Source organism: Heptranchias perlo, chromosome 4, assembly GCF_035084215.1.
Source record: "Heptranchias perlo isolate sHepPer1 chromosome 4, sHepPer1.hap1, whole genome shotgun sequence".
In the NCBI taxonomy this organism is placed as follows: domain Eukaryota; kingdom Metazoa; phylum Chordata; class Chondrichthyes; order Hexanchiformes; family Hexanchidae; genus Heptranchias; species Heptranchias perlo.
The window spans coordinates 66,807,742-66,827,866 of NC_090328.1; the positions used below are offsets into that span (position 1 = coordinate 66,807,742).

Consider the following 20,125-nt stretch of genomic DNA (forward strand, 5'->3'; position numbering starts at 1 on the left):
ATCCCAATATAGACTGGGATAGTAACAATGTAAAGGGCAAAAAGGGAGAGGAATTCCTGAAATGTGTTCAAGATGTTTCTGGAACAGTGTGTTTCCAGCCTAACCAGGAAGAAAGCAGTTCTGGATCTAGTCCTGGGGAATGAAGTGGGGAAGGTGGAGCACGTTTCAGTGGGGGAGCACTTGGAGAATAGTGATCATAATATCATTAGGTTTAGAATAGTTATGGAAAAGGACATTGAACAAACAAATGTGAAAATGCTTAACTGGAGGAGGGCTAATTTCAGTGAGCTAAAACGGGATCTTGCCCAGGTGGATTGGAATCAAAAATTGGTCGGCAAAACAGTAATTGAACAATGGGAGACCTTCGAGGCGGAGTTGGTTCGGGTAGAAATCATAGAAATTTACAGCACAGGAGGCGGCCATTCAGCCCACCATATTTGTGCCGGGTACAGAGTAGACACGTCCCTACAAGGGGGAAAGGAAGGGCACCCAAAGTTAGAATTCCCTGGATGACTAAAGATATGAGTTAAAATGAAACAGAAAAAGGAGGCTTATGATGGATGCATGGTTCATAATACAGTAGAGAACCAGACTGAATACAGAAAGCACACAGCAGATCTAAAAAAGTGAATAAGAGGGGTAAAGAGAGTATGAGACTAGATTAGCAGCTAACATAAAAGGGAACCCAAAAGTCTTTTATAAACATAAATATAGTAAAAGTGTAGTCAAAGGAAGCATGAGACCGATTAGGGCCAAAAAAGGAGATCTTCTTGTGGAGGCTAGGGCATGGCTGAGACACTAAACAAATACTTCACATCTGTCTTCACTAGAGAAGAGGATGCTGCCATTGTAGCAGTAAAGGAGGAGATAGTAGTGATATTGGATAGGATAAAAATAGATAAAGGGGAGGTACTTAAAAGATTGGCAGTACTCAAAGTAGAAAAGTCACCCAGTCCAGATGGGATGCATCATAGGTTACTGAGGGAAGTAAGGGTGGAAATTGCAGAGGCTCTGGCCACGATCTTGCAATCCTCCTTAGATATGGGGATGGTGCCGCAAGATTGGAGGACTGTAAATGTTACACCCCTGTTCAAAAAAGGGGAGAGGGATAAACCCGGCAATTACAGACCAGTCAGCCTAACGTTGGTGGTGGGGAACCTTTTAGAGACAATAATCTGGGACAAAATAAATTGGCACTTGGAAAAGTATGGGCTAATAAATGAAAGTCAGCACGGATTTGTTAAAGGCAAATCGCGTTTGACTAAATCGAGTTCTTTGATGAAGTAACAGAGTTGATGAGGTAGTGCGGTTGATGTGTATATGGACTTGCAAAAGGCATTTGATAAAGTACCACATAATAGACTTGTTAGCAAAATTAAAGCCCCAGGTTTTAAAGGAACAGTGGCAGTGTGGATACAAAATTGGCCAGGGTACAGAAAGCAGAGTAGTGGTAAACTGTTGTTTTTCAGATTGGAGGGAAGTATACAATGGTGTTCCCCAGGGGTCAGTATTAGGATCACTGCTTATTTTCATATATATTGATGATCTGGTCTTAGTTATAGAAGGTATAATTTCAAAGTTTGTAGGTGACATGAAACTCGAAAATGTAGTAAACAATATGGAGGATAGTAACAGACTTCAGTAGGCCAGAGACAGACTGGTGAAATGGACAGACAAAATTTAACACAGAAGTGTGAGGTGATGCATTTTGGTAGGAAGAGTGAGGAGAGGCAATATAAACCAAATGGTACAATTTTAAAAGGGGGTGCAGGAACAGAGAGATCTGTGGGTGCACATACACAAATCTTTGAAGGCTGTTAAGAGAATATGGGATCCTGGGCTTTATTAATAGGGGCATGGAGTACAAAAGCAAGGAAGTTATGCTGAACCTTTATAAAACACTGGTTAGGCCTCAGCTGGAGTATTGTGTTCTTAGAACAGAGAAGGTTAAGGGGAGATTTGATACAGGTATTCAAAATAATGAAGTGGTTTTGACAGAGTAAATAAGGAGAAACTGTTTCCAGTGGCAGAAGGGTTGGAAATCAGAGGACATAGATTTAAGGTGATTGGCAAAAGAGTCAGAGGAGACATGAGGAAACTTTTTTTTATGCTGAGAGTTGTAATGATGTGGAATGCACTGCCTGAAAGGGTGTTGGATGCAGATTCAATAGTAACTTTCAAAAGGGAATTGGATAAATACTTGAAGGGAAAAAATTTACAGGGCTATGGGGAAAAGAGCAGTGGAATGGGACTAATTGGATAACTCTTTCAAAAGAGCCGGCTCAGGCACGATGGGGTGAATTGCCTCCTCCTGTGCTGCACCTACTATATGATGATATGAACTCCTGGGGGGAGGCACTCTCATACCAGTTGGGATTGACAATGCATGGAATACAACTCCATTTTAGTGCCAAACACAATTTTAAAAGTCCTCAGAATCTCATTAAACTTGTAGCACTTTTCAAAAATTTATCTGAAGCCATGCTGTAAAAGCATTAAAAATTTTATGGTGGGGAAACAAGACCTATGCAAGCTTATAAGTATGTTTATGCAGACCTCCCTCCTGGGTGGGAGGTTTCTAATTGGAGACAAGCAATATAAATGAGGCACTGCCCGGCTGGAACCGATGCTACAGCTTCTGGTCTGAGACATAGGAAATTCAGGTAGGAAATGGCAAACAGACCTTCCACCCAACATCTGCAAATGTTATTTGTTTCTTTACATTTACAAAGTTTAGTTACTTTGCATAAGCTCATCATTTATACCATTTTAAATTATTTAGAAACAGCAGACTTCATTCTGGAAAGAGTGACCCCGCCACAAAAATATGTTTAATAAATTAGAAATATATTTTATTAAACATCTACATTTATTTATACATGGAAAAAAAATCACTTAAAAACAAAATTTCCCCCCTCCCACTCATTTACTTACATTTGTGCTCCTTAGATTGCCTACAAAATGCAGTTCTCCAACCAAGTAAGTGAGCAGAAACCTGCTCCCAGACCTCTATCTAGATCTACACCATTTAAATTGGCCAGCAGGACATATCCTACAGCAATCTAGGTGGACTTTTCCTGTAGTTTTCCTTCCTCAGAGTGGAGACTGGGAACTCTGCAGGAGGAATTGAGAGCTCAAACTAATGTTTTGCCACTTGCAACGCAAGAAAAAGCAAATTACTCTGCATGTCAATAGTTTACACTTAAAATATTTACATTTAACTTCTCATGATATAATACAAGCAATATAAGAAACCATTGTAAAGGAGATATATCCCACTTGTGGCAATGACCTGATAACTCAGTTGTGGCTCTTGCAAGTTAAAGTCTGTATACTCCTGATTTAGGATATATAAATTATAACCCTGACTTCTCATTAGAGGAAAGAAAAACCTGTATTTATACAGCACCTCACTATATCCTCAGAATGTGTCAAAGCACTTTACATCCAATGAATTGTTTTTGGAATGTAGTCACTTATGTTTTGCAGGCAAACGTGGACGACATTTGTACACAAGATCCCAAAAACAGAAAATGAAATAAATGATCAGTTTTTAAATGGTGTTTGAGGGAGGAATGTTGATCAGAACATCAGGAGCACTCAATGGTCTTCTTCTAATAGGGGTTATGAGATATTTTACTCTCACTTGAGCAAGCAGATTGGGCCATTATTTAACTTCTCAACCAAAGGATAGCACGTCTGATAATGCAGTACTCCTTCGGTACTGCGCTAAAGTATCATCTTACATTACATGCTCAAGTCTTCTGGAGTAGGCTTCAGCGTACAACCTTCTGACTCAGAGGCTCGACAGAGTGCCTTTTGCAGCACACATACAATTCTCTCTCTATCCATAACGCTGTCAAACGTGAGGGAGGCAAACTCTGGAATTCTGATGGTAATACCAGATCCAGATTTTCTTGGGTCTCGAGATCTGCCATCAAATTAGTTGTCTCCTGTTCTGGTCTGATAAATGCATGGAATAATTCCATACAAGTGCGTTTGTGTCATGACACTATTTTATGCCATGAGGCAAGCAGAAGACACACATTTCTGGTTCCAAGTTGATTCATTTATACTGACTGATTTTTTGCATTGGTTTAAGTGTCGATGTTCATTTTTATATAAAGGATATTTTAAACCACATACATAGAGAAAATGTTTTATTTCTCGATTGAGCTATTTTTTAAAAAAATGCTCAAATATTTTCTGTGTGCATCGTGGACAATGATTCCCAAGTCTCTCCTGAATCTACAAATGGGCCCCCATCAGGCAGTGGATCATTATGAAAATGAGGAAGAACAGCTTATAGAGTGACGCATCAGCTTGAGCCCTAGGCGCTCAGGGCCCAAATATGCAAGATGATGATGCATCCCTTTCCCTTTCCTCATCAAGGTTTTCTGTTCCCTGCCAATTTATCCAAAACCACACTTTGAATAAAATGCAGATATACAGAAATCCTGGAACTGGTAATAAGATGTTAAAACAGATTCAACTACCTCTTGCTTACAACACTGATGATGTTTTATTCTTTGCTCAAAGTACAAAGTATGTAACAATTCAAAATGGATTAGGGCAATAGCCCTAGATTTTTGAATCCCATTACATAAAATAGTTTATTGACTGTCTTGTTTTTTTTTATTATTACATTCTTCCCTTGAGGACTCTTAGATGTGTTACAACTGTCTTTCACAAGATTAACACTTTGAAATCTGGGTGATTATGGATATTTCAAATAGTCTGTTAAGCAAGAAGAAAGTTGATTATGCTTTGCATTGCTTGTTTTTTTTTAAAGTTAAGACGACTGACCAAGCTGGAATATTCTTTCAAACATTGAGCACAATTAGCACATTTTTCTTCAATTTAACATAGATACCATAATTAGTTGCATACTGGTTTTTAAGCTGCAAAATTTAAAAGTGAGCATGTCTGGTGAGTGGCCCTGCATATTGCTCTTAATTACCAAAAATCCAATCTATACATAGTCATTTCAATGGACTCCAATAGTAACTTTTTTTTAAAAAAGTTTATAGGTTAGAACATACTTGGATATTTCAATACCGTAACACTATTTAGTAAAATTTTTAGAAAAAAAAGTATTTTCAATAGGAAAACATAACAGCATTCAGATCTTTTCTTTCAATTTCAATGATCAATAGCAGTGCTGTGGCATTGCATCTGGTTCATAGTGCCAAGGGGTGGGAAGATAATGTGTCTGTGTTGCTTTCATGACATGTTGTGGATCTTGTACATTGCCTCAAATTGGTACCGTACTGAGGGAGTGCTGAAAGTGATAGGTGCTGTCTTTCTATTAAACTGAGGCCCATTATGCCCCCTCAGGTGGATATAAAAGATCCCATGCCATTAGTTGAAAATCAAGAGAGTTCTGGTGTCCTGGCCAACAATGATACCTCAACCAACACCCCCAAAGAAACAGGTTATTTATATCATTGCGATTTGTGGGACCTTGCTGTGTGCAGATTGACTGCCACATTTCCCTGAATTACAGTGATTACACTTCAAGAGTATTTCATTGACTGTGAAGCACTTTGGGATGCTCCGAGGTTGTAAAATGTATTATATAAACACAAGTTCTTTCTTTCCATTTGTTTTCTTCTGAAATATTGATAAACATCCTCCTCCAATCTATCTGTTTTAACTATTCCCTGATTTGTTTGAATTTAGCCCTTTTAAAATTATGATGTGGAGATGCCGGTGATGGACTGGGGTGACTCACCTGACGAAGGAGCAAAGCTCCGAAAGCTTGTGATTTCAAATAAAGCTGTTGGACTATAACCTGGTGTTGTGCGACTCCTTACATTTTAAAATTATAGAAGCATAGCTCGTGGTCTTACTAAAACTAGCAAAAATAAAACAGGAGAAAGAGAAATCTATGTTGTAATTCGTAAGGGTTAGCTGATCTCAGCCAGATCTTCAGTAGGAGTACTACAATTGGTCTCAACATCATTAGGCTGGGGGGAAAGGTGGGAATCAGCTCAGGTCCCTACCCCTGATCACTACCAGAAGACCCTTGCTGGAAGCATGTGTGTGTAGATTTCAGGTAAGAACAGGATCAACTTGGCTGTGATGCTATCAACAGTCAAATCAACTGCCAACACTCACCAGGCTCACAAAAAGAATTGCACGTCCATACAAGGCACCAGAAGATGACCAGCATGATGGAACCAATCCCCAGCTACGAGCCAACACCTTCCAGACAGGTGAAGGGAGAAAAAAAGATAGTTGGGGGAGGGGAGGAGTGCATGTCTGAGAGAAACATATTCATTGAGTGAAGCCATCCAAACTCTTTGTGATACTGTTTCAACCCAATCCATAAATGGTGTCACAAACTTGCAGCAAACGTTCAGTCATTGATTATTAATACAAATCCTGAAGAATGCCACTTTCAACCTAATTTGTGCTTAATCCATTTTAAACAGGCTTGATTAATCATTGTTCGTTTGTGGTTTTCATACCACAGTTAATTTTGTTGTGATGATTTTCTACAGGAGACGGCATCAGCAGAAACAGATGTCAAATGTCAATCTTGCTAATCACATTTCTCAACATGCCAAATCAGTTTCCTATTTTGAGATGCGAAAGACGGTTTCTTCCTCTGAACGTTTCTGTTCTACAATAGATATATGTCCATAATGAAAATGTTTAGAATTTCTCGTTCCATGCAGGGGGGGGGGGGGGAAGGAGGAGGAGAAATAAAAGGGCATGAGTTTTTGCCACCCAATATTGTACAGCATAATTCATCAATGCAGGATTTGTGTCCTTATCAACAATTGTGAATATGCAGTGTGCGCGCATTTAAAAATCTATATATTATAAATCAAAACGTTTTACATTCTGAATTGTTTGTAAAGGTTCACTACTTTAAGAGTCATAAAAAAACACCCACCAGTCTGTTGCCATCTGTAGCATTTCCACTGAGTTTATTTACTGAATCCAACCTACAGACAAGTTTAAGACAGCTGGCTGGAACACAACTAGATACAAACTACAGCCGAATTTGACGTAAAAGAGGAAACACACGAGATGTGGTCTCTCTTCATTGTATCCTTGTGATGGGGCAGAAAGGACTGTTCAGTAAAGAGAATCCTGCTTTGTAAAGGATCTGCTCGTAAAGTTCACGGCCAGAGTGCAGCCTAAGGCAGACACAGGAAGAAGTTCAAGATTGCAGCTATCGTTACCCTTTTGTGGTGACACGTACAGAATTCTATTTCTGAAACATGACAACTAAGTTTCCAGCCTTCAACTCCGCAAATGAAAATGGCCAGGATTTTCTGCACCCAACCCTTAAGTGTTATTTTCACACTGTCCGCAATAAACTTTACAGCTGGAGTCGGTTAAATAGATCAAAACCTCAAATGACACAAGAAAATGAAAACTTACCGACTCACTTGGGGTTTTTTTTTCTCCGGTTGCACGAACTAAGTCTGTTGTTCCCCCGGCTTTCAATTACGAAGGGAGGGAGGAGGGGAAAAAAAACTTTCGCAATGGTAAGTTCGCATTCGATACTTTGTAAAGGCAGTTCATAAAGAAGAATAAAGCTATTCCGCCTGCAAAGAAATCTTCGCCCCGCCACCGCTGCCGCTCCCAGACACAATCCTCCCCGACAGTCACCACCCAGCTGGGACGCGCGTGACGTCGCGCCCCCGGGTGTGATTGACAGCCGCTCCAGCCACTCGGGACACCAGGATTAAAGGGCCGGGACAGCGGCTCAGCGCACGCTCCCAATCAGCAGCGATCCGGGGGGCGGGGGCTCCCGCTCAACACCTCAGACACAAAGCGGGCCGCGCCGCCCAGTGTCAGTGCTGCAAGCCTCCAGTAACAATTTAAAACCTTTCTCTTACCGAGTGTAATTATTGTTTCGTGGGGAATTATTACCAGCCTTGGGGCACTTTTAACAGCCGTGTCACATGAACTGGCTTGTCACCTCCCTGTAGACAGAACCTGTCATGTTGAAAATCTTCTACAGGGAGAGTATCAAATTCATTGGGCTATTTTTCAGCTGCCAAGTAGTACGGTGAAAAAGTGTATGTCTCCTCGCATATATGTTTAATTTTTCAAGACAAGTTTCAGAGGTGTGGCTTGTCCTGAGGATGAACAGGTCGACGGGAACAAAGTTGTCTTGCCAACGTTTTATTTATCATATATTACATTCTGCAGGAGGAGGTGCATTTCATCGACTCCCCCTTACTCCTGCAGGGGGCGCTGCAGTTGATATTTTCAATGTTAAAGATGTCACACTGGGACACACAATAGTTGCTATTTTACAGTGAAAGTATATCACCCTGTGATTGTTCAATCTGACTTGTGGGTTCCCATAAATCACTCCAAATGCTTTCTGATTTTTTTCACTTTTTTCCTCAGAACTAACTGTCTAATGTCCAAAATACATGTTTAAACAAAATAAAAACATTTTAAAAGTACACATTTCACAATAACATGATTAAATGTATTAATTGAATTGTCTTTTAGTATCTTTTAATGTCTTTATTAAAAATTTTAATTATTGGCCTCAGATTTTCCCAAAAGCTTGGGCATGGACTTAATTTTTTTGTCCAGAGCTGTGACTCTGAACTGACTTTATGTTAATATATAATTTTTTTTAAAGTTGAACTTTGAAGCCAATGAATTTTCCACTTGCTGACAGTAAGAAAAGGTAATTACTAATTCATTATACATATGTGACAAAGAAGGAGACAGATAGAGAAAAAGACAGACAGACAGTGCCTTTCCTTATTCTAATTTGATTTATTTTTTAAAAGCACACTAAGTTGAATTTTGAAAGCACACAAAGCCTCTTTGAGGGAAACATAGGATGAGAGGGGAAGAGGAAGAGAGGCAGAGGAGGAAAGAAATAGATTAAGGGTGAGAAGAACTTGGGGGAGTGAGTGAGAGAAAGTATATGGTGGGTTAAAGGTGAAGTGAGTGACAATGGGGAGGGGAGGAAATAGGGTTGAGTGGATGGTAGAAAGGGAAGGAGATAATGGGAACATGAAAGAGTATGGGGGATGCAATAAGAGTGAGAGGTGGGTGAACATGTAACTGGGGACAGCGATGGGAAGGGAGCCGTTACATTTGCTAACTCATCCATACAAGGAAGGGGAGTAAAAATCCCTCTCGAGACAATTGATATTATCACAAATCTAAATAGCCTGATCTTCTCTTTGTCCAACCCTCCCCATTTCTAGATTTTCCTCAAACTGGGATATGGAGGGGTTCAAAGGCTCAGTAATGATTGTAATTTGATTTTACCCTTCAGGTTTTTCTGGCCATATCCAGGAAAGATGGCTTTTGGTAGAATCCATGTGTTACCTGTTTGGATTAGCAAAAAGTCCACAATTACTTTGTGCACATGTTTGCTTGGGGAGGGGAAATTGTGCCTTATTAGAGAATACATCTCCTTACTGTGAATGGCAAGAACTGTATTAGCATGTAGCAGTGTATAGCCTTCTGCCTGAGGAGGAGACCAAATTATGAGGCAGGGTCCTTGGCTGAGTGGCTTCCAGAACCTGAATCCAGAATGCCTGGAGTCATAAAGAGCACCTGATGTGTGCTAGTGAACCCTTCAATGTTCCTTTAAGAGGATAGGGTGAAATTTCTGGAATTTGTGGAGGCTGCTGTATGTTTGGTGTATTAGTTTGAACTAGTCTTCTTGCATTCTGTTGCGAGTTTCAAACTTAAATCGAACTAAATGTATCATATAATCCCTTCTTTTGCAATGTGTTGGCACAGATGCTATCCCAGATAATAGTTGCCAAATGCAACAGACTCCATATTTCCCCATCACTCTCCTATGAAGATAGCCTAAGTCTTATCCCCAGGATTTAGGCTTTCTATGTTCTCTGAAGAAGTGGATGATACCAAAGTACAGGCAGTGGAGATATGTCTGTATGGGAGAGGGGGCTCCACTGGAGTTTGAAGAATGTGTGAGGTTCTAGAGCTAATGTCTGATGCAGCAGTTTAGGTTTAACTGCCAAGCTGGTATTTTTTTGCCATCTGTTGAAAGAGAAAACGATTCCACATTTAGTAACAGTTGTGTAGTTCTATGATGCTTTTCTCAGGTCATGTCTTGTGCCTACTTAAGGTTTCTGGGTGTTCATTGCTACATCAGGTGAGGGTTAGGGAAGACATCACTATGTATCTTTAGTGAACTCAAGACTACTTTCTAGAATGTCAGCATAATTGTCCATAAAGGGACATTTCAGACTCTAGAACCATAGCATTTTACAACACAGTAGAATGCAATTCAGTCCATTGTGTGTAAAAGACCTAATTCATGTAGTCTCATTTCCCTGCCCTTTCCTCATACCTTTTTATTTTTTTTATTGTTCTATTATTTATCCATAGTCCTTTTGTAAGCTTTATGGAATCTACTTCCACCACTGTTTCTGGTAGGCCATTCCATGTTACAAAAACATTTTTCTAACCTCTCCCTTTGTTTTTTGGTGACGATCTAAGATTTATGTCCTCCAGTTATCTAACTTACCAATCAGTGGAAATAGTTTTTCACGATTTACATTTTACATTTACATTTTAATTGATTATTTTTTTTCTCCTGAGACTCATCCAGTATTAAATTTCTACCGATTCTTTGTTTAATTTCTTAGTTCTTTTTCTTTTTCTTTTCTAGGATTTTTTTCATTTTTTGTAATTCCTGATTTCTTTTAATATTTTTGGGTCTAACTATGTTTTTCTTAATTTCCCAGATTTGTTTTTTTTTGCTTAAACAAAGTAAACCCAGGTAACATTTCAAAGATTTCACAATTTGTGTATTTTCAAATCTTGGATTTTTATCTGAATTTATTTGAATCTGCACCTGTAGTTTCACATCTTTCAAAGGCATTATACATGAAAAGTGGTCTCAGAGGAGTCACACTTCAAATGTCTCACAATTCCAAAGTATAGTGTATCCGCTGGGCATAGGGTTACCAATTCTAGTTGGACATATTCCTGGAGGTTTCATTACATGACCTTCTGCCTCCAACCGCCTTTTTTTCTCCATCTCCAACATTTTTCTAACTAATAAATGAAAGTGTTCAAAGAAAATGAAAAAATGCACAATTTTTTCAAATGTCCCTATGGTTTTTCTCCTGGGTTGCTGGCAGCCATGTCCAGGAGATTAATCTTTAATTCTTCGGGACTCTAGGACAATCCTGGAGGGTTGGCAGCCTTAACTGGGCAAGAAATTGTGATTGATTCAAATAATCAGTTATTTGTTAAGTTACCAATCATATATCGGATTGATGAAATATGAACAAATCAAAAACACCAATGAGGAATAGGTGACCAGCAGAAAACCAAGCGATCAAATCCATCAATTTTTTTAAAGCTACCATTTGTGAACCAGTAAATTTCACAAAGCTGACCAATCAAATTGCTCAAATAATTTTTTCATACTGTTTTGGCCACCATTTTCTTTCTTTATATGGCTTAAAATAACATTTATGACATAAAGCATAAACAATTAAACAATTCTGAAAACATCACGAAACTTACCTGTAATATGATAATGATAGAAATGCTGCAAGTGATTTCCCCTCATAGGCCTGCCTTTTTTCTGGGGCCTGGAGCTCGAGTTGAAAATGTTACCTCGGCCTCCACTCCCAGGGATTTCCAGCTGTTGTTGACAAATTCTGTGTGGAAGAGAGAGAGATGCATTATGCGAGTTGTAGTTTTACTCTTGATCCTGTGGTTCATAATACCCAAGGTATACTGTCACATCAGGTAGAAAATCTACAAATAACAAATGTGAAGCATGAGCAGTGGGAAAAATAAAATAAATAAAAATATTTTGTTTTTCAATATTTTATACAGTTTAAATAACATTTTTGAGCTTAGAGACTTGAACGAATGAAAAACTTCTGTAGTCACTGGACACTGAGAAAGGGTCTTACGACCTAAAATGTCAACTGACTTCTCTTTTTTCCACAGATGCTGCTGACTTGCTGAGTATTTCCAGCTCTTTTCTGTTTTTGTTTTCAGATTTCCATCATCTGCAGTATTTTGCTTTTTTGTTCTTCATCACTGTCCCTGCTTTCCTTACCTGTCCCCACTCTCCCCGATGTTTGGCCTTATTCATAGAATCATAGAAAACAGGAGCAAGAGTAGGCCATTCGGCCCTTCAGGCCTGCTCCGCCATTCAAAATGATCATGACTGATTGTCTAACTCAGTACCCTGTTCCTGCTTTTTCCTCATATCCCTTGATCCCTTTAGCACAGCCACAGCAAGCTTTGATGTGTTGCATCATTGCTCCCCCCTCTCCCCTTCAAATCTCCAAAATATTCAGCTTTGCCGTTACCATCCCTACCCCCTTTTCCTCAACATTCAGCCTCGGTGGCCCCACTCCCACTGATGTACAGCCTCACTCATCTTGCTCTCCTGATATGCTGCATTGCTGTCACTATTCTTCCTGATGTTCAACCTCATTCTTCCCACTTACCCAATACTTCCTGAGTTTGGCTGCTAACATTCAGGCTGCTGGAGTAACCTTTTTTGAATTTCACTGGCTGGAAGTTTGGAAAAGTGTGTTCTCAGTGCAATCATTTTTTTAAAAGGAAAAAGTAACTCTCATCTATCAGTTGTAAGCTCTTACACTTTCAGAAATCCCTAGTTCTGTATTTTTTAAAATCCCCATTTAGCTTTTGGTTTCTCATCTAGACTCAGTCGAATGACATAAGGCATGAGGACTCCCAGTTATGATGCAATTTTCCCTCTTAAATCATTCAGACATATATGTCAGCAATTTATGTTCCTCCATAAACAATTTTATAGGTTCTTAGAACTCATAGGGGTGGGAAAGGATTACTTTCAAGATGATAAGCTGCTTTTGGATCTCTCAGACATAAACAATATTATCTAACAAGAAACAAACCTCACTTCATCGCCAAAAGTGAGAGACAATTCAATTATTAAAATACAAAAGATCTAGAGGAGGATCTCCAAGTTGAACTTACAATTGGTCTACAATTTGGTTAAATAGATATTTTGTCTCTGATAGTTTACAGACTGGTTAAAATGAATATTTTTTGAATGGTAGGAATTGGCATTGTGAAATGACAACGATGACATGCCTTTAATGTAAAAAAAAAATCCCAGTACAACAACATTATAGTATAGTCAGTTCCAACATTCTACCTGGCAGCGGATGCAGAAGTAATGGCGGCAGTGGTTTTGTGTACTGGACCATTGGGGTGCAAGGCTGGAGAAGTGTGCTCTTTGGGTCCTTGCCCACACAGTGGAGGAAGATGGTGACCAATTTTAAAGTGCATGGGAATCCACAGAAACTATAAAGATCAGTGCAAAGTCCCCAGACAGTTCAGTGACAGCTGTCACAAGTGAACTGAATTCATGGCTATCAAAGCGACACGATTAATCACCATCTTAGAAACAAAATTCTAAAGAAGATATTCAGTTCTTCAAAATATATAATCACAGCAGATTCAAGATGGAGGACTTCTACGGTGACCAGTGGCACACTTAATATAAGTAACACTGGGCCACAACTACAGAGTAATAGGACACAAGTTCACACTGACAGTTCCCCAAATGGTGAATTCCCAGTCTTAACTGGGACATTTGGGGGACTCACAGTTCATGCTAGGTGCTTTCCAAGGGTGCAGCAGGGAAATTCAAAGGGAAAGTCAGCCTGTGTTGCTCTCATCCATAACCTTCCTTATGGTTTAGGAACTGCATGAACAGGAGCCTGGGATCTGATATCTTGCTCATCCTCTCAAATTGGTAGGGGGAGAAGCTTAAAAGAAAAGGTACTTTTTGGGATTGGCAAGGAGGGAAAAAAAATGAAAAAATTAAATAAAATGAATTCTAAACAAAAATAGTCGCAGAGACTCCTTCCTATTTAATAGTGAAAGAGAATCAGGGCTCGACTTCAACATTTAATAACAAGAAATGCTGTAGTAAATGCATTTTACCACTTGGTGGCAACATAGAATATTCGGAAAACAAAATCCTCTTCCATCTGCAACAATAATTACATAAAATCAGAGACCACAAAGAATAGGACTGTCATAGTTTAGTGTAACAAATTGCTGAATTACTGTGGTTTTCAGTGATTAAATGCCAGCCTCTAATGAGTTTTGTTCCAAATTGTAAAGTTAGACACTGGTTGTTGCAGTGCAAACATTTCCCAGGATGATTTAATTATTGTCCAAGACATAGGCATTCAGAAATTAATGATTGTAATGTTCAGTGATACTCAACTGAACCATTCATTAATCCCATTGTGCATTGATGCAATTGGGGTGTTTGTTCTTATTTTGTTACTGAAGACCAATGCTGGAGTGGGGGAGGGGAGTCATATAATCTTTTACATTTAAAAAACATTAAAGGTGCTTCCCTAGTTCATTTGGTAAATTAGTTGTCTAAAGAGGAATTGAAACATACAGAAAAGTCTTACGTTTGATCCCTGCTCCATGTTGAGTTAACTAATCACAGTAGGATTTCTATAATTAGCCTCAGTGCCCTGAATTGCAAAAGGAATAAATTAGCAAGATGATCGCTTTCCTGTGGCTCCTGCCAGAAAGTCCACATATAGGCTGAGGACTTGGTCAGTCTCAGCTGTAATCAGGAATTGTGTTTGCCTTGCAGGGGTCCCGTGCAAACATTCAGTTTGGGGCCTCTACATTTTGCCGTTAATTGGCTCACATGCAAATTTCTTCATTTCCATATGAGCCAGAAAGACATCACAACCTTACCAAAGCTGACATGGCTGCATTTATTGCCCATTCCCAGTTGCCCTGAGAAGGTGGTGGTGGGCCTTTTCCACCGCAGTCTATATGCTGATGTTGCTCCCACAATGGTATTAAGTAGGGATTTCCAAAATTGATCCAGCAACAATGAAGGAATGGGATATATGTCCAAGTCAGGGTGGTGTGTGACTCGAAGGGGAATTTGAAGATGATGTTGTTTCAATAACATTGCTGTTTTTGTCTTTCTTGGTGATAGACGTTGTGGGGCCGGGAGACGCTGTCATAGTAAGCTTGGCAAGTTGCTACAGTCGGTAGTACAGACACCATGCGCATGATTTTAGCATGGAGGCGGGAAGTCAGCAGGTGGTTAATAATCGCGAGGGAATTGCCCATTCCCAGTTGCCCTAAGAAGGTGGTGGTGGGCCTTCACGACTTCAACAACAATCAGGGAAATGGAAGACATCAATTCCTCAGAGGAGCTCATTCCTTCTGAGGGTGCACTGTCACAGGACATATTTGCCTGAGGAAGGAGAGAATCTCCGAAAGCTTGTGAATTTAAAATAAAATTGCTGGACTATAACTTGGTGTTGTAAAATTGTTTACAGGACATATAGACATGCACCAGCGCTGATATTCACACTTCAGTGGGTTCTGTTAGATAGCTGGGTTGTCATCTGGTGATTCACCACGCACAAGTGAGCATGAGTAGACACTGGTGGAAGGGGCAACTGTGGAGAGTCCATGTCGGGGGATGCACTCCTCTCCAAGCTCTGCTCAGCTGGACACAAATGCAGAACCCCAGGGGCCATTGTTGAGAAGGACAATGATCGAGGTAAAGCTGCACCTTTGCGAGGTACTGGAAAACACACTGTCCATAATAACAGAGAGGATGGAAGTGTCCAACTCCATCACTAGTGGATTGTTGTCGCAGGTAAGTGCGAGAATGTCTGCAGTGGAGAGAGTGGCAGCCTCCATTCAGCTTCAAGCACGGCTGTCAAATGAGTCTGTGCAGGCCATGACAACAGCCATGCATATTCTGGATGCCAACATGTCAGCTGCCTTAAACAGGATGACAGATACCTTATCCGTGGCCTTACAACACAGCACATCTGTTCACCAGCCTCCTGTACAGCAGAGTGGTGGGAGTGATGTTGCGCTGGTCCAGGAGAGGGATGATGGTGAAAGGGGATATGGAAGTGGGGACTCCACTCAAAGCACTCCCACGTCTCACCCAATGCACCCCAGCAAACCAGTAGCTGCAATGTTGCCTCCTCTCCCGATTGCCAAGTCTGGCCCTGCACAGGTGCAGGTGGAGCAGTCTTTAGAGGGGTCCTCACAGGCTCCAAAATACAGAGAGCGTCGACCAAGAGCATCTCACCAGTCAGGGTGGGGATCTGAGCAACCTGCCACTACCTCTGCTGAAGCCACAGGGGATGCACCACGTAGAAGCGGTAGAAAGAGAAAGATTAAGCAATTATAGTTCACCAAAGGTATGCACAAGGGTGTTTGACAAAATGTCATGTTGTTCATTTATATATTTTTTTGTTATGCCCAATTAAATTTAATCATTATCACCACTACCATGTCGTAGTCATTATTGCGTCCCATCTGTGAAGCCGCCCTTTCATTTGCTTCATGAATATTATCGGTGCTTGGACCACTGTTGTTCACAATTTACATCAACGATTCAGATTTGGGAATCAAAAGTATAATTTCAAAATTTGCATATGACACCAAATTAGGGGGTGTGGTTAATACAAAGGAAGAATGCATCAAAATGCAAGAGGACATTAATAAACTTGCAAAATTGGCATGTAATTGGCAAATGAATTTCAATATAGTTAAATGTGAGGTGGTGCATTTTGGTGGGAAGAATAAGGAGGCCACATACTGCTTGAATGATAAGAGTCTAAATGCGATAGAGGAGCAAAGGGATCTAGGGGTACAGATACACAAATCATTAAAAGTAGCGATGCAGATTAATAAGGCCATAAAAAAGGCAAATCGAGCACTGGAGTTGATTTCTAGAGGGATAGAACTGAAAAGCAGGGATGTTATGTTAAACTTGTATAGAACCTTGGTTACACCACACTTGGAGTACTGTGAACAGTTCTGGTCTCCATACTATAGAAAGGATATAGAGGCATTGGAGAGGGTCCAAAAAAGATTCACACGGGTGATACAAGAACTGAGATGATATACTTATCAGAAAAGGCTGAACCTTTTTTCTCTAGAAAAGAGAAGGCTGAGGGGTGACCTGATACATGTCTTTAAGATAATGAAAGGGTTTGCTAGGATTGATGTAGAGGAAATATTTCGACTTAAAGGGGAGTCCAAAACTAAAGGTCATAAATATAAAATAGTTGCTAATAAATCCAATAGGGAATTCAGGAGAAACTTCTTTACCCAAAAAGTGGTAAGAATGTGGAATGCACAAGGAGTAGTTGAGGCAAATAGCATAGATACATTTAAGGGGAAGCTAGATAAGCACATGAGGGAGAAAGGAATATAAGGGTATGTTCATATGGTTAGATGAAGTAGGGAGGGAAGAGGCTCGTGTGAAGCATAAAAGCCGGCACAGACCAGTTGGGCCATCTTCAGCTGCTTCATCAATGACCTTCCCTTCATCATAAGGTCAGAAATGGGGATGTTCGCTGATGATTGCACAGTGTTCAGTTCCATTCGCAACCCCTCAGATAATGAAGCAGTCCGTGTCCATGCAGCAAGACCTGGACAACATCCAGGCTTGGGCTGTTAAGTGGCAAGGAACATTCGCGGTAGACAAGTGCCAGGCAATGACCATCTCCAACAAGAGAGAGTCTAACCACCTCCCCTTGACATTCAATGGCATTACCATCGCCGAATCCCCCACCATCAACATCCTGGGGGTCACCATTGACCAGAAACTTAACTGGACCAGCCACATAAATGCTGTGGCTACAAGAGCAGGTCAGAGGCTGGGTATTCTGCGGCGAGTGACTCACCTCCTGACTCCCCAAAGCCTTTCCACCATCTACAAGGCAAAAGTCAGGAGTGTGATGGAATACTCTCCACTTGCCTGGATGAGTGCAGCTCCAACAACATTCAAGAAACTTGACACCATCCGGGACAAAGCAGCCCGCGTGATTGGTACCCCATCCACCACCCTAAACATTCACTCCCTTCACCACCGGTGCACCGTGGCTGCAGTGTGTACCATCTACAGAATGCACTGCAGCAACTCACCAAGGCTTCTTCGACAGCACCTCCCAAACCCGCGACCACTACCAGCTAGAAGGACAAGGGCAGTAGGCACATGGGAACAACAACACCTGCACGTTCCCCTCCAAGTCGCACACCATTCCGACATGGAAATATATCGCCGTTCCTTCATCGTCGCTGGGTCAAAATCCTGGAACTCCCTACCTAACAGCACTGTGGGAGAACCTTCACCACACGGACTGCAGCGGTTCAAGAAGGCGGCTCACCACCACCTTCTCAAGGGCAATTAGGGATGGGCAATAAATGCTGGCCTTGCCATCGACACCCACATCCCATGAACGAATAAAAAAAAGGCCTGTTTCTGTGCTGTAGTTTCGACGTAACTCGACTTTGCGTGGGTTTGCAATGGGTGTATGCATGGGGGGGGGGGGTAATGGTGGTGGTGCTGGCGGTGGGTTATTCCAGGTGGCCTGAGTATGTCAATTTCTTCACATTGCACATCTCATTATGAGAATCCGTTAGATATGAGGGCATCTCTGGCAGCAACGTGCGTGGCTGCTTTGGTGATGGAATTCCCATCTTCATTTTCCTCCTCACCCTCTTCTTCAATGTTGGTGCCAGCAGAGCATGCTTGTTGAGCACATTCAACCCCCTCCACTTATAACCCTCTCTGCTATGCTATGTTGTGCAGGACGCAGCACATGACGATTACCCTCGCTGGCGAGTACTGAAGGGCCCCCCCCCGGATCTATCCAGGCACCTGAAGTGCATCTTCAACATGCCTATGGCTTGCTCAGTGACACACCTGGTGGTGATGGGTTCAGGTTGTACCGCTGCTGTACATCGTTGGTGGGGATCCCTTGTCTCCAAGGAGCCAGCCCTTAAGTCTGTCTCCTGACTGGAAGAGAGCTGGAATGTTGGACTCATGCAAAATGAATGAATCATGACAGCTGGCACACACCTGCAGAAATCTCTTCCGGTGGTCGCACACCAGCTGTGCAATGATGGACTGATAGGTCTTTCGATTGATGAACAGTTCTGGCTCATGTGGAGGTCCTCGGATTGCTACGTGTGTGCAATCGATTGTGCCCCGCACCCTTGGGAAGCCTGCCAAAGTTGAAACCCACTGCCCTCTCAGCCTGGCTGATGTTGCCACAGGGGAAATTGACGTAGTCGGATTCCCTGGCAAACAACCCATCCATCACCTGTCGTATACACTTATGTGCAGATGACTGACACACCCTGGAGATGTCACCGGTGGCGCCCTGGAAGGATCCGGAGGTGAAGAAATTGAGGGCAGTTGTGACTTCAACTGCAACGGGCAATGCGTGGCCACCTGGCCCAGCAGGGGAGCAGCTGTTCCTGAAGAAGGCTGCAGATGTCTGCAACCACCTGCCAACTCTATCTGAGCTTGCGTAGGCACTGCTCCTCAGAGAGTTCCAGGTAGTTCAGCCTCTGCCTGTACACCCTCTCATGTGGATAGTGCCTCCTGTGATCTTGGCCCCTCCATTGGACCCCTCTCTGCTCTTCTCCGGGTCCTTTTGGCGCACCTTTGTCTTGTGCACCTGCAGATCCCAAAACTGCACGACGTACCTGCCATGGATGATGTTCCTCCTCCACAGATGTATTCTGGAATAGATCCATTGTGCCCCCCATCCTGATCTTGTCTGTTTGAGGGGCTCCAAAATGTTGGTAAATTTGTGTGAACACAAGAATTCTCAGTCTCAACAAAGAACTCTCAGTCTAAACACAAAGAACTCCCAGCCAAATGTTTGTCCGAGAGAACTGAGTCCCCAGCTGCAATACCTCACCTTTTATTGAGATGCATCAATCACTGGTTTAAAGGTCCAAAAGAGCTTCGGCTGCAACTCGCCTCTGTTTCAGTGGCGTGTTTCAGATAGGTAATTATGATCAAACAACCATCTCCTTAACGATCAATCTCCTTTAAGCAACATTTCTACACTAAATATCAATGGTTTATTCATATTGTATTATTTCTGAAAGCAGCAATTTTTTGGACAAACAAAATTGAACACACATTATAGATGATTGCATCAGCCTTTTAATTCTTCTCCCCATACACCAGCATTTTAGCAGTTATATCTATTTAATATTTGCTGAGGCAATTTCATAGAGAATATTATTAAAACATCATTTAAAAAAAAATTGAAAACTTTTGCCTCTATTTTCTATCACTCTTTCC

The 20,125-nt window shown here is 41.3% G+C and overlaps 1 protein-coding gene across 3 annotated transcripts in view; it reads right to left on the reverse strand.

The window, feature by feature from the left end:
- LOC137320989 (E3 ubiquitin-protein ligase MARCHF3) overlaps window positions 1-7,652 on the reverse strand; it is a 72,611-nt gene extending 64,959 nt beyond the window's left edge. Inside the window, exons 1-2 of one of the 3 annotated variants that reach the window (XM_067983062.1) lie at window positions 7,399-7,652; window positions 6,121-6,628 (exon numbers count right to left, since the gene is read on the reverse strand). The gene's annotated coding sequence lies outside the window, so the exon portion shown is untranslated. The remainder of the gene's footprint in view (window positions 1-6,120; window positions 6,629-7,398) is intronic. The other 2 variants (XM_067983061.1, XM_067983060.1) reach the window with 2 other exon arrangements.
- Between the last annotated feature and the right edge of the window lie 12,473 nt (window positions 7,653-20,125).